This window comes from Protopterus annectens, chromosome 2.part1 (assembly GCF_019279795.1).
Source record: "Protopterus annectens isolate FY-2018-M chromosome 2.part1, PAN1.0, whole genome shotgun sequence".
Classification (NCBI taxonomy): Eukaryota; Metazoa; Chordata; order Ceratodontiformes; family Protopteridae; genus Protopterus; species Protopterus annectens.
In genome coordinates this window covers 993,406,966-993,421,688 of record NC_056729.1, presented here as the reverse complement: position 1 = coordinate 993,421,688, position 14,723 = coordinate 993,406,966, and positions in this window count along the sequence as shown.

The window sequence follows — 14,723 nt, the reverse complement described above, 5'->3', positions numbered from 1 at the left end:
AACAAATTACTGTGGTTTGGGCACATGTGCAAAAAAGCAGAAAACAATCTACTGAAGAAGATTTGGAACATCCAGGAAGAAGGCAAGAAATTACAGCATCCAGCAAAGAGATAGACATATTGTGTGAGAGAAGACCTGCGGCAGTCAGGCAAGACTGTTAAAGAAGATATGAAAATGGCATTGAATCGAGGGATGGCGCCAGTTGATACTATACCCTGACCCCATATAGAAGATGAAAAAAGGGGACTGATGATGATAAATTCTTACTGGGGTTAGTGCCCCCAACCCTCCTGGACATGGGCAGTTATTAATAAATGCAATCTTGGGTATTGACTAGAGTATCTATGGTATTACATTGGGATGAAACAGCTAGGCTTGAACTGACCTCCAGTTCGATAGCCAAGTAATCTCCTATGATCCTATGATGATGATGATATGCTTGGGTAGTTACATAACATAGGGGGCATTATATTCAAGTATGATCCTGATGAAGAAGGACTTAAGAAAAAAATAATGTCTTTTGACCTAGAAGTTATGTCTTTAGTAACTTGGTGGAATAAGTAAAAAGATTTCCTGAGGTTAGCAAATAAATGATAGTCAAAGAAAAGTTCATTTCCCATGAGTTTGTGTTGGTTTCTAATGACAGCATCTTTCTGGAGGGGTGTTGCCATTTATGAAATAGATACATGGGTTTCCAAAGAGTCCAATACTGCATTTTTTTGTGTTTAGCTTTAGCACATGGCTCTAACAACAGAGATGGAATTCAAAAAGGTACCACAACATATAGATCTTTGTGTACACATCATTGGAACATTTTGGGATTCAGGACCAGACCTAACATGGTGCTGCGTCATGCTCTAACATGAAGATTTGCAGCACTGCATAGAGCTGGCTCCATGGCCATGCTGAATGCTAATGAGGCAGTCCGGAGTAGAGGCATATGATAATTAGACATGTGCTCTCTCACCTAGAACTGCCTCCAGTATGTTTTTTGCCATTTGTTTTATGTTAAATTGTGCATGTATGGTAACGTGTTGCTATAGGCATTGTTGACATTTTGCAGTCAAATTATGCAAGATCAATGTAAATGCAGTATTACACTCTTACAAATACACAGTATACCATCTCCCCCACCAAAATCATTGAATCCTCTCCTATATCTCCTTTATCACTTAAATAAAAACTTCATCTTTCAAACCACCTCCTTCCAGTTCCATAATTCTCACAGCTTTCTTATCTTCTGTATCATGAAAGCCAGTTAAACACTGTCTATTTGTGAAATCCACAACTTCTGTCAAACTTTCTGAATCTCTAATACAAATTTCCATATCAACAATTTTCTGCTCCTGCACCCCATTGTTCCTGTCTCCAACATTTTTACCACTGCACCCTCCACTCCTCCATTACACCACTTCTTCTAGCCACCACTGCACTGAGAATGTATCTCTCCTACACTGAGAAAAGTAAAGGCACGTTATTAACATTTATGTTCAATTTATTTCCATATAAAAATGTAAAAGCAAGTATGTACATTCATATTTTTACATTTATACTTAAAATTATTTGCAAACAGCACAAAAAATCTTGACTAAACAATTCTACTTCTTTCATTCTTCTTCTTTATATCTGTCCTCTATATCCCCACATATTCTTCAACAGCCATCTTATTATTTCAGCTAATACATCATCCTCTTCTATTTTTGTTATATAACAAATTCCCACACCTTTTTTTCCACAGCACTAATATTGTCACAAGCAGTACTATATCCAGTTTATCAGTATCATGCCTTTACTTTATAATACTTCCCATATACTGTCATATTCATATTTATAAAATTAAATGCTTCCCCTGTATATTCTTAAACTTTTCCCAACAGTCTTTTGGAAATCCAGAAAACAATGTTTTGTTGCTTCTTCACTACAGTCAGCACATTTTCTTTCCTCTGTCACTTTATAGTTCATATTCCCTTTCACTAGTAACTTGTATAATAAAACTCTTGACAAAAATAATCCTCTGCTTCGTAAAGATTTTTAACCCTTTTTCTTCTGTCTTTTATTACTCTTTTTTTATGTCACACACACACACACACACACACACACACACACACACACACACACACACACACACACACACACAAAAGAATTCTAAAATCCTATTATGCCATTCATTTATTTCTCCATTAACCTTGCTTAAGCTTAAATTCCATAGTTTTATTTTATTTCTGCATTCTTTTTCTTCCATCCTGTCCTTTTTTCTTTTCCCTGTTTTTATTCTCATGCATTGTTTTATATTTTCATATAACGTTACGCATCATTTAATTTTGTCTGTTTACCATTCTCATTACCCAAAATAAAGTCATAGACGCTAATTGCAGCAATAAATTTTTTTAAATTCAAACCACCTCATTTTTTATTAAAAATTATCCCTCTTTTCACCAGGTTCAGCCTTGAGCCACAAATGAAACTATGAGAAATCTGTAATAACTATTTTTTTCCATTTGACTGGATATAATATAGATTCCAGATAACTATGCTAATTCTTTCATTGTTACCAAATGTCACAACTCAGCATCTTTATCTTATTTCTTGCGAAATTTTGTGTGTGATGTGGAGGCATTGGGATTTCTTTAGATGTAGCATTTCTAACAGAGCTGGGTCAGACATGGCTTTGTAAGTCAAGCAGAGATCACCTCTAAGTAGGCGATATGAGACAGAGAATAGTTGGAGTTTTTTGAGTCTGTCCATATAGGACAAGTGTTTATGACCTAGGATCCTCTTTTTGAGGTACTTTTGTGGCCTCTCCAGTTGTTGCAGGTGTATACTGAGGTACATGTCAAATGGGGCATTGTACTCGATGACTGGCCTAATGAAGGAAGAGTAGAGGGCGACAATGACCTCTTTCTTCCTGGATGCAAAACCCTTAGTAATGAGATGTGCCACATAGAAGGTCTTTATGACCACAGTTGCAATGTGGTGGTCAAAAGAGAGGTTGCTGTCAACCTGTGTTCCCAGATCTCTTATAACACCTTCTGTGTTCAGTGAACTACCATTGATGTGGTAATTCATGGGAACTGGATTTTTCCCAATGGAGATGATGACATATTGTTTGGCATTGAGCTTAAGGCCATGGTTCTGACACCAGCTGTTGGTCTCAGTAAGGCCTTTCTGTAGGATGTCAACATCACTTGGGGAGTTAATAATAGCTCCGAACTTGCAATTGTCTGCAAACTTTGTCAGCTAGAGTTCCTTTGCATTGGCCTGGACTTCAAAGAAGATACCAAACAGGAGAGGACCCAGGATCGAACCCTGTGAAACTCCACTCATGACTGGTAAGCAGTCTGACTTGGAGTCGGCTACTTTCACACTGTGGGTTCCATTTGTGAGCCAGTTTGCAACCTGTCTAGTGTTATGTGGGTTGATGCCTAGCTTAGTGAGTTTTCTGTTATTCCTGAGTGGAGAGTGGTATCACAGGCCTTGGCCAGATCAAGGTAGGCTGTATAAACCACCTTGCCCACATCCACAGTTCTGGTGACTAACTCAAAGAAGTCGACCAGGTTGAGAAGGCATGATCTACCCTTCACAAAACCAAACTGTGTGGGATACAGAGTTTGGAGATTCCCTATATCCTTGTTTATTAGGTCCATGATGATGCGTTCCATAGCTTTGCATATCAGACATGTCAGGCTAATGGGGCGATAGTTCCGAGGGTCTGTAATCACTCTTCCTATGTGGATAGGGATGACTGTAGCTGTGTGCCATTTGGTAGGGACAAAGCCTGAGGTCAGGCTGTGACTGAACAGGGCACACAAGTGAGGTTCCAGTTCACTCTGTAGTTCATATAGAACACAGCCAGGGATATTGTCAGGTCCCATAGAAGCTGTATTCTTGGCCTTGAACAGTGCTGTTTTAAGCTGTGCAGCAGTAATACTGGGTGCCTGGCAATCCACTGGTTTTGTGATTGGTCCTTTGGGGGGGGGGTAAAGTTGGCACTGAATCTGTCAGCCAGGATATTGGTAATATCTGTTGGCTCGGTATAGGAGATACCATTGTGCAGTAGCTCAAAGCAAATCTGGGTATTGCCGTGGAGATTCTTTACATAAATATAGAAGGCCTTGTGGTTGTCTTTACTATCTGCAGCAATCCTGTTTTCATAGCTAGCTTTAGAGGATTTGATGAGGGATCTCAAGTTTTTCCAGTCTTGGGACTTCACATTATTCAGCATCAGTTACCTCCTTCTGTTGTAAAGTTTGTTTATGGCAAGGGACCACCAGATTGCTTTCCTTTTTTTGGAGGGGAGTGCCCTGGTTCTATTGGGTATGGTGAGATCCATGCATTTGTATACGCGTTTATGCAGTCCACTGGTGTATGATTCGGCAGTCATGTAACAAGTCTCCATTTGCATGGGTGCCATGAAGTTAGCCACCTCTGTTTTTAGGAGCCCAGCTTTAGCTTTGGAGAAGTTTTTCATGGTGGTTACCTTTGCGAGGGTGGAGGGGGGGGGGGGTGGCAGGGATGTGGATTTCCAAGATAATTAGTTTGTGGTTGGATCTAACCAGGGAGGAGTCGCCCATGTTAGTAATGACCAGATCAAGGATGTTGCTACCTCTAGTGGGGGTAAGAACGAGCTGGTCCAGGTCATTGGAATTAATGAATTCCAGGAAACGTTGGGTAAGTGTATTGATATATGAGTAGTTTTCCCAGTTAATGGAGGGGTAGTTGAAGTCACCCAGTATGAAAGTGTTAGGTTGGACCCTAATATTCTCCAGGGTGCTTAGGAATGTGGAGTGTAAGTCTTGGGACATGGCTGGAGACCTATAGCAGGCTATGACCTGAATCGCTGTCTTACCCAATGTTAGCTGCACCTGAAGTATCTCTGATGTGTTATATTGGGCTACTAGTCTGGAGGTGTGCACATCCTTTATGAAATATCCTGTATCTATACTGATAAATAGGACTATCACTGAAGGAACAATCCCCACCTTATGGAAAATATCTCATATAATTCCCCTACATAAAGGAGGCACATCAACTGAACTCTCAAATTTTCGCCCTATTGCCTTACTTTCCCCATTAGCCAAGATTATGGAAAGATGTGTTCACAAACAAATGCTTAGCTACCTTCTACAAAACAAACTTCTAGCTAACTGTCAACATGGTTTTAGACCATTCCACAGTACTACAACTGCCCTCCTTTCCTTCTCTGACTCCACAAACAATAATAGGAACAATAATTGTTTCTCCTCAGCACTTTTCATAGATCTTTCTAAAGCCTTTGATATGGTTAGCCACAATATACTTCTTGACAAACTAAACCTTTATTCTCTTAGCCCACACTCTCTACAGTGGTTTAGGAGCTATCTCCATAACAGGCAACAAGCAGTCCTTTGGGAGAACAACCTATCTTCCTTACTCTCAGTAAATATTGGTGTTCCACAAGGATCAATCCTAGGTCCCCTTCTTTTTTCCTTATTTATCAATGACCTGCATCTGAATATACCACAAGCCACCTGCATTCAATATGCTGATGACTCAACGCTAATCTGCACTGCAAAAAATATTCCCTCCCTCCAGTCCCTCACCCAAACAGTCTTCCAATATGTTGAAAATTGGTTTTTGCAACACTGCCTCCTCCTTAACCCCAAAAAAACTAAACTTCTTCTCTTTACTCCTACTCATAAATCTCCCACTCCTCTCTTTACTATCTCCTCAAATAATGCAACCTGTATAAACCCTGACAAGACCACTCGACTGCTAGGTGTAACTATTGATAACCATCTCAATTACGATGAACACATTAACACCACTATCAAAAATGTCAACAAAAAAATTGGGACACTCTACAGAATTAAACCCTTTCTTACCCCAGAAACTAGAAAAACCATTGCACAGACACACCTGATCTCCACCACCTTTTATGCCTCACCTATCTATACTAACTTATCCAAAAATAACATTACCAAACTCTCTATCTGCTACAATAGCATAGCCAGATTCATTACTGCTACTCCCCTAAGAACTCACCATTGTCTTAACCTCAAACATCTAGACTGGTTAGAGCTAAATAACCACTTACTCTATCAACAACTACTTATCATTCATAAGACCCTTTACTACCCTGAGGTAACCCCTAGCCTTACAAAACTGATTATACCATATAAAAACCTAACCACACTCCGTTCTGCTAATAAACTACTAGTATCTCTACCTAAATCATATAATAAAGCTGGGGATTCATTACTTGCAAACTCAATAGGTAAAATCTGGAATCAACTCCCTCAAGAAATAACTAATCAAAACTCTACCTCTCTTTTCAAAAAACTCATTAAAGAACATCTCAAAACAAAATGGATATGTCCGTGTGCAAATCCCGACTGAAATCATGTCCTCACTCACCTAGTTCTACCACCCTATCCCCCTTACTTAGCTCCTCACTAAACTTCCAGGAGTTTGAGAGTCATTATCTAAGAACTAGGCTTTTACCAGAAACCTTTTTTTTTTTTCCTGTCTGTGTAACTTTTTTTTGTGTTACTGTTACTGTTTTATAAGTCTAATATAGTAGTATGTAGTATAAGTTTATCTCCTATTTTTAGTATTTGTTTTGTGTTGAAACTTATTTTTTCTTCCTACCTTGTATTGTTTACTCATATTATGCCTTACGTGATAAATCTTTGTTTATTGCCTGTACTGGAGCTTTTCTCCCCGGGCCTCTACTGAAAACGGATATTATGTCCAGTTAGACTAGCCCGGTCAACAAATGTAAAATAAATAAATAAATAAATAAATAAATATGGAAATACCACTGCCTTTGTAGCTTCGGTCCAAGTTCTGGGGTCGAAAGGTGTGGAATGAGTTATAGCCTGGTAGTGCAGGGGTGTTTTCTGCTGCTTTAAGCCAGGTTTCTGTTACAGCACAAATGTCGATGTTCTTCATTTTAAGGAGTGCTTCGAGCAAGTGCATTTTGAGATTTAGACTTCTAGCTTTGAGCAGCATGACCCTAAGATTACATTTGTTTGTAGCTCTTACGGTGGTAATTTGGTCTTTGGAACACCACCCAAAAAAGGCACTATGGGGGTGGCAAATGCCTTTGCCAGTATCTGGAAGCCCAGGGGTGACAGATGCAGGCCATCTCTGGCAAAGCATTGAGGTCTGTCCATCATGTCATCCCAGGCAGATGCTGGATCCCCTTAGAATGACACCAGAAACTTAGCCAATTGTTGAAATCAATAATTTTCTCCTTGTACTGTGGTATCACTCTGGATGATGGTAGGATGCTGCTCAGGGCTAGGGTCATACCTACTTGGGTTACATAATCCGAGAGCTCCTCCATTTCTCTTTTCATGTAGTCCAGGGAGGTATGCCTCAGGTTATTCACACCCACATGTGCAATGACAGAGTCATATTTGTACCTGTTGTTGAGGGACCTGAGTGCATGCATTATGTGGTGGACCCTGGCACCTGACAGGCAGCTGACTGTTACTTTCTCCTTATTCAACCCAGTGAGTGGGACATCAGTGTGCCTCACTATCTAGTCACTTATGACTAGTGTGTTGGGCATGCTGTTTTGCCTTAGGGGCTTTGATTGAGTGGCACACTTTTTACAAGAGTTATGTGTCTCTTGATTAGTGTTGTGTTGTGGTGGTTGAGTGCATTTTTGCCTTGGAGGTCTCTGCTGTTTGGGTAGACTTTTACTGAGAGCCTCTATGAAGGTGGGTGCGTGGTTTGTGTTTTATGTGAAGGCAGTGCTGGTGTGTGTTCTGGAGGGCTATGTGTTCCATGAGGTGTGGTGCAAGTGTGGAACTTCTCCTCTTCACTAGCAATTCCGGTCTTGGAGAGTGCGTAGCTTCCAATTTGGATATATAAGTGCTTCTCTCACACGTCTGAGTGTTAGGAGGTAAGAGGAGAGGGTTGTCAGTGTACATGATGCAGTTGCTACATTGCCTCAGGATGCCCAAGTACACCAGGTTAATAGGAGAAAGCACTGGGAACTGACCTTTAGACAGACCTGGAGGGGTGGGCATTAATAATAAATACTGGAGCTGTTTCCTTGTAGAATATTTAGTGCTGGTAGCACTTTGTCTGCTACAATAACTGCTACAAGAAGTCTGGTAAAGTGCTAGACTAATAAGCTAGTAAAACTGCAGGAGAGGAGAGAACTAGCAGATCTAAGGGAAAAAAATGAAGCGCGGACTTTGGCACTGCTCAGAAGCTTACAAACAGTCCTGGATACAGCAAATCTTCTGTACCTTGATTAGGCTAGTTATAAGAAAGGCGGAAACAGTGCAAACCCGAGATTTTTAACCAGAAAGTTGAAAGAGATGAAAAAACTGCCCAAATAGCCAATAAACTACAATTTCTGAGTCAGAAACCACTCCTCATGTGGTAGATAGGCTACCTAGTGCTTACCACTTCCACTGACAAGCTAGAAGGCTTCCCTCCAACACAGAAAGGCTTGGGGGGCTCAGAAGCTTACAAACAGTCCTGGATACAGCAAATCTGTATCTGGACTGGACTACTTACAGGAAAGGTGGTAAATAAGTGCAAATGTGAGCTTTTAATCCAGAAAGTTGAAAGAGATGGAAAAACTGCCTAAACAACCAATAAACTACAATTTCTAGGCCAGAAACCACTCCTCTTGTGGTAGATAGGCTGCCTAGTGCTTACCACTCCCACTGATAAGCTAGAAGGCTTCCTTCCAACACAGAAAGGCTTGGGGGGCTCAGAAGCTTACAAACAGTCCTAGTTACAGCAAATCTGTACCTGGAGTAGACTAGTTACAGGAAAGGTAGGAAACAAGAGCAAACACAGGCTTTTAAACCAGAAAGTTGAAAGAGATGGAAAAACTGCCCAAACGATAGTTTTCCTTCTTCCTTGCTTACTTCCTTGTTCTATCACTCTCTCACACCTTTGAAAACCATCTTTGTATTTTATCTTCTTTCATTTTTAATTCTTTTTTCTACTTCTAGATAGAGTTTTATACTTCTGTTTATACATGTTACCCATAACTGTATTTTATAAAATGGTCTCATTGTCATATAATCATTTCATCATCCTTTTTAAACTATGCAGTTAATCTCTGTATCCCTTTTTTCTTCTTTATTGTTTTGCTGTCTTCTTTATTCTGGCTCATATTGCTCTCTATATGAAAACTCTGCCATCTATACTTCCTCTGTTATTTCTTTTATGTCTTTGTGTAAACGTATATAATCAATTTCAGTCCTAAGAACTTCATTTTTATATTTCCATTCACTATTCTACATTTTATTAATTAACATCTTAGTAGCCTGTATTTAAAATACATTGTATAATATTACCCTTTCCATTCCTCAGGTTATAGTTAGAATATACTACCATCATTACTGACATATTTATTTATTATTTCTTTATATAGTTGACATTTGTTTACCAGGAAAGTCTGACTGTGCTAGAAAGTGCCCATTTTCATTGGAGGCCTGGAGATAAAAGCTTCACAATCACTGTGAAGCCCCTGCACTGGTTCAGTAATCAAGTAGACTCAGTCCTCACCACTAGCACCAGTGAGGGATGTACACATTGGGAGGATGACAAGTACACACACAGTAAAGTACAATTTCCCTTAAGAGCACACAGAGACCACAGTCATTCTGGGGCTGGTTTTTCCCTCTTTCTCCAGGTCCCCAATAAGAATCCCCACTGGCACAGCTATAGGGTTGAGATCTCAGCCGAGTGGCCAAGCCAAAACTTCTGACACCCTCTCTGTCCAACCAGTGCTTTATGTCCTTGCTCAAGTAGCTGACACACACTTCAAGATTTGATTTATACACAAACGCAAACACCTGGAAAAGGCTAGCACAGGTTACCTAGTTACTTACTATTACCAAGGCAAATGCAGATAAGAAGTGCTGAATGGATATTTCTAGGACTAAGACAAAACACAAAATGCATAGATTTTCTCTGAGAGAGTTCTTAAATTAATAATCAACATTACGGCTGGGTTAACTCGGATGACATCACTCTTTGTCACCTGACTTCAGATCCCAGGCTAACAGAGACTAAGACCTCTGTGTTAGAAGTATATGTCTCTCAGAAGTTTGCAGAGCATGGAAGTCGTAAAATAATTAACCACTTTTACATTTGAAACCTAGTATTATTTCTGTTTCACGACAAAAGGAAAACCCTCTAGCTCTAAACATTGTGTCTGCTTCATTTAGAGATATCACAATTATAAAAATACTTTAGTTTCAACTTATTATTTGAAGTTTTGCAAGTTAACTCTGTATGTTCTAGCTTCTACTATTAAAGCATACATTTGCACAGGTATATAGTTTATATACACACAGCTCCCAACCTTCGATCCCAAAAATGAGGAACACCAGCCGTCATAATGTAGAACAAATGGGCAAAATGTGGAACACATACTAACAGCTTACTAACAGTGTCAATTAGGAAGGTCACAGGATGCCTAAAATATGCTGGTTTTACTTATTGAAAAGATCTTTTAATGAATTAATATGATTTATTTCTATTTACCATGTATATCAGTTAAAAAATTCATAACACAGACCCTTCCAATGTGAAACTTTGAGGAACATGTATGTTTCAAGACCTCAAATGAGGTATGTTCCTCATAATGAGGTACACTTGAGAGGTTTGTATATACATTTCTGTTCTTTTCCAATAAGGTACACAGTGGACACATCCTTGAATGTCGGTATATAACATACAGTTCTCTTACATTTGAAGGACAAGCATAGGGATCATATTATTATTCGCAAATGACATGTGATCATTTAAGATAGCTAGACTGGCAGTGTCACATTTCTATATAAATCATATTAATATTTTCAAGTGACATATAATTATTTAGAAAATTCCAGATAGCTGGACTGGCAGTATTTCCCTGGTGTCACATTCCTCCCCTGCCCGTAAACTCAAGTTAGTTTTTCAAGTGACCCTTGAGAAATGTTGCTTGAGACGGTTGAGCCTATCTGAGAATACCTTACCCCATTCCATGTCTTGAGATTCCGGCTGCTTTGGCATTGCTGACCCAAGTACTGTGCTGCATTTTCGCCTCATATGCCTGCTACCCTAGGCTCCACCATAGTAATTTGTGATTTTCCTGGCTGGCTGCCTGTAGCCATCAATCTCCTTCAGACTCCTCCTGCCTTGTATTTCAAATACTTAGCACAAGGGCCTCCCTGTCATGGTAAGGTTTCATTATGTTAACATGGTGCAATTTCTGCCCCTGCCTCCTGCCTAGCAGTTCTACCATGCAGTTAACATCACTGACCTTCCTTACCACCTTGATGGGTCTTTCGCAAGCTGCCTGCAGCTTGTTGTGTCTGACAGCAATGAAAACCATTACCTGCCCCCCTACTGCATACTCTCTAGCTTGAGCATTCCTGTCATACCAGACCTTTTTCTGCTGTTGGGCTTCTGCCAGGTTCTCCTGGGTCAAGCCCATGAGTTCCCTGAGCCTTATCCTGAGGTTTAGGACATATGCCACAACAGACTCCTTGTGGGATTCACACTCACCCTCCCACTCATCTCGAATCAAATCTAGAGGTCCCCTCACCCTATGCCCATACAGTAACTCAAAGGGTGAAAAAACTGTGGATACCTGGGGAACCTTTCTTTAAGCAAACAATAGATGGGGCAAATATTTGTCCCAGTCTCTCTTAAAATGGTCTGCAAATGCCTGTAGCATGGACTTGAGTGTAGCGATTAACCTCTCAACAAGACCATTAGTTTAGGGATGGTAGGGGGTGGTCTTTAGGTGCTTCACCCCACAGTATTTCCACAGACAAGCCAGCAGGACTGACTAGAAATTGGCACCTCTGTCAGTTAATATTTCTTTTGGGAAACATGCCTTGCTGAAAATCTCTAAAAAAGCATTTGCCTCCTTTTCTGCCTTAATGGAGGACAGAGCCACTGCCTTAGGGTATCTTGTAGCGTAATCTACCACCACTAGGATATACTTTTTCCCTGTGGAATTTGGGGTACTCAGAGGCCCCACAATATCCATAGCTACTCGCTTAAATGGCTCCTTAATTACAGGCAAAGGCATGAAAGGAGCTTTCATCTTGTCTCCTGCCTGGCCTACCTTTTGGCACTGCTCACAGGTCCTGCAGTACCCTGTTACTTCTCTGGAAATCCGAGGCCAATAGAAGTTCTGCATAATATATGTCTTTGTATGTTTTATGCCCATATAACATGCAAAGGGAATATCATGGACTATGGCTAGAAGCACCAGATGGTAGACTCTGGGCACTAACAGCTGTTGTATTCTCTCACCCTCTAGCCCTCCCTCAGGGGTCCACTCCCTATACAGTAACCCTTTGTCCCAGTATACTCACTAGCTACTTCCCTCAAGCCTTGTAATGTAGGGTCTGAGAGCTGAGCCTGTCTCAACTCTCTCTTAATAACCCTTCCCAGCTTCCCTTCCACAAGACGTCTGGTATTCCCTGACAGTGGTGCCTCACTGCAGCCTGGGTACTACTTCTCACCTCTGCCCTTGCAGTCACTCTGTCCAAGGGAACATCAGCACTCATAAACAGCTGTGGCTCACCTTCCATCTCACTGCTACAGTGTAGCTCCCTCCCTGAAGTAACCACCTCACTAGTCCTGTCTGCAAGTGTGCCTGTCTGGCTGGGTCTTCCCCAGGCTACCAGACCCATATGCTTGTCTCCAAGCTTGATTGAGTGTAACTGCATGCTCACAAGGTACTGCATTCCCTATCAGGACATCTGCAAGGATATCCTCAAACACACATACTTGCTGGCTTCCTTTTCCACCCTCCCAGTCAAGGTGAACCCTAGCCAAAGGTATTTGGAATGGGGTCCTTCCTAAAGCTCTGACTGGAGTAGACTGTCCAAGCAATTAGTGCTCCTCTGTAACCATTGCAGGCTTCACAACGGTTAGGTCAGAGGCTCTGCCTCTCTTAGTCATGGCCTTTTTCCCATTCACTAAGATAGAATATAACATCTTGTGGTAGTTTGGTACCCTTGTTTTCTTGAGACAACATACTGTTGGCATTTTGCATTCCCACTTACTGGCTCTCCCACCTTTTATTCCCCACCTTGTCTCCATGGTCATTTATATGCTACATGGCCCCATTGATTGCATTTAAAACATTTAACCATTGGTTTTGGATGTGTACCTGGACTAGTGGCTTCCCCTGCTACTGGCAAACTCTGTTGGGGCAGTCTGGGCTGCCCACCATGGGTTCCCTTAGACCTATGAGCAGTACTGGGTGTCCATTTCCTGTGCAGTGATGCCATGCTTTCTACGTATAGGTCTCCCTTCTTCCCCAACCTGTCTATATTATTATATTGTCTGTCAGCTAACCAGATGCTCATGTCTTCAGGCAAAGTGCTAAGGGCTTTTTCCCTCATCAAAAGTTCTGCAAGCCCTTCAAAAGTGGTGACCTGATATCCACTCACCCACCTATAAAAATAATTGCTTAGTTCAGCATCATATTCACACACACTTTTCATTTACCTTGCATCTATGTTCACAAAAATGTTTATCGTATAAGCTTCAGGTGTTAACTTAAAACATTCTAACAGTTCTTTGCAACATTATAATTTAAACAATCAGTATCAGACAATTTGGAGATAACAGCTACAGCTTTACCATGGAATAAGGGGGTCAGGAATCATACAAAGAGCCCTTGGTCAACATTATACTATTTACATACCCCCTCAAACATATGAAAGAAACTATCAAAATTATCCCCCTCTGTAAATTGTGGAAAATAATTTACTGACCTTTGTTACATCTGGGATTCAGTTACTCCCTTTGTCATTACCTCCATGTCTCTGGAGAAGAGTCAGCATCTACTTTTCATGTTGTCTCTGCCTCTTATTCTCCTCAGCCTCCAGATGTCTCAGTCTTGCTGTGCTTCTATTTCCAAGCGCTTGGCCTCCAACTAAAGTCTCTTTAACTCCAGATGAATTTTTACGTCCTCTGTGGAAAGGTTGAGCTGTGCATTTTCTGAGAGTTGTACATCACCAAGGCCAATCTGATTGTCCTCCTGGTTTCTATTCTATGATGTATCTGTGACTAAAGCTGCAATCATGTCTGCTTTAGTCAGGGTGACATGCACCGGTCCTTTAGCCTGGCACATCTCAGCCAACTGGCCCCTTGTCAGCTTGCCATACTCCTCTACTGACATCCTTGCCTGCACTCCCTGACTAACTAAACTAACAAAAATAAAATAAAATAATTGTGATATGAACTCTGAATGTTCATTGTTTGGCTGATTGAGAGTACAAACACCTTCAGTGACCACTGTACACAGGCTACAGGAATTCAATATCCACACCACTACAAGCCAATTAATATGTGATGTGGCTATCTCACCACATTCACCGAATTAATATGTGATGTGGGTATCCCACCACTGCCAAACAATTAATATGTGATGCCCCTGCACTGGCCCTGTAACCAAGGAGCCTCACCACTAGCATCAGTGAGGGATGTACACATTTGGAAGATGACAAGTACACACACATTAAAGTACAATTTCCCTTAAGAGTACACAGATACCACAGTCAGTCTGTGACTGGTTTCTCCCTCTTACTCCAGATCCTCAATAAGACTCCCCATTGGCACAGCTATAGGGTTGAGATCTCAAATGAATGGCCAAGCCAAAACCTTCAGCATCCTCTCTGTCCAACCAGTGCTGCATGTCCCTGCCCAAGTAGCTAACACACATACACTTTGACATTTGATGTATACGCAAA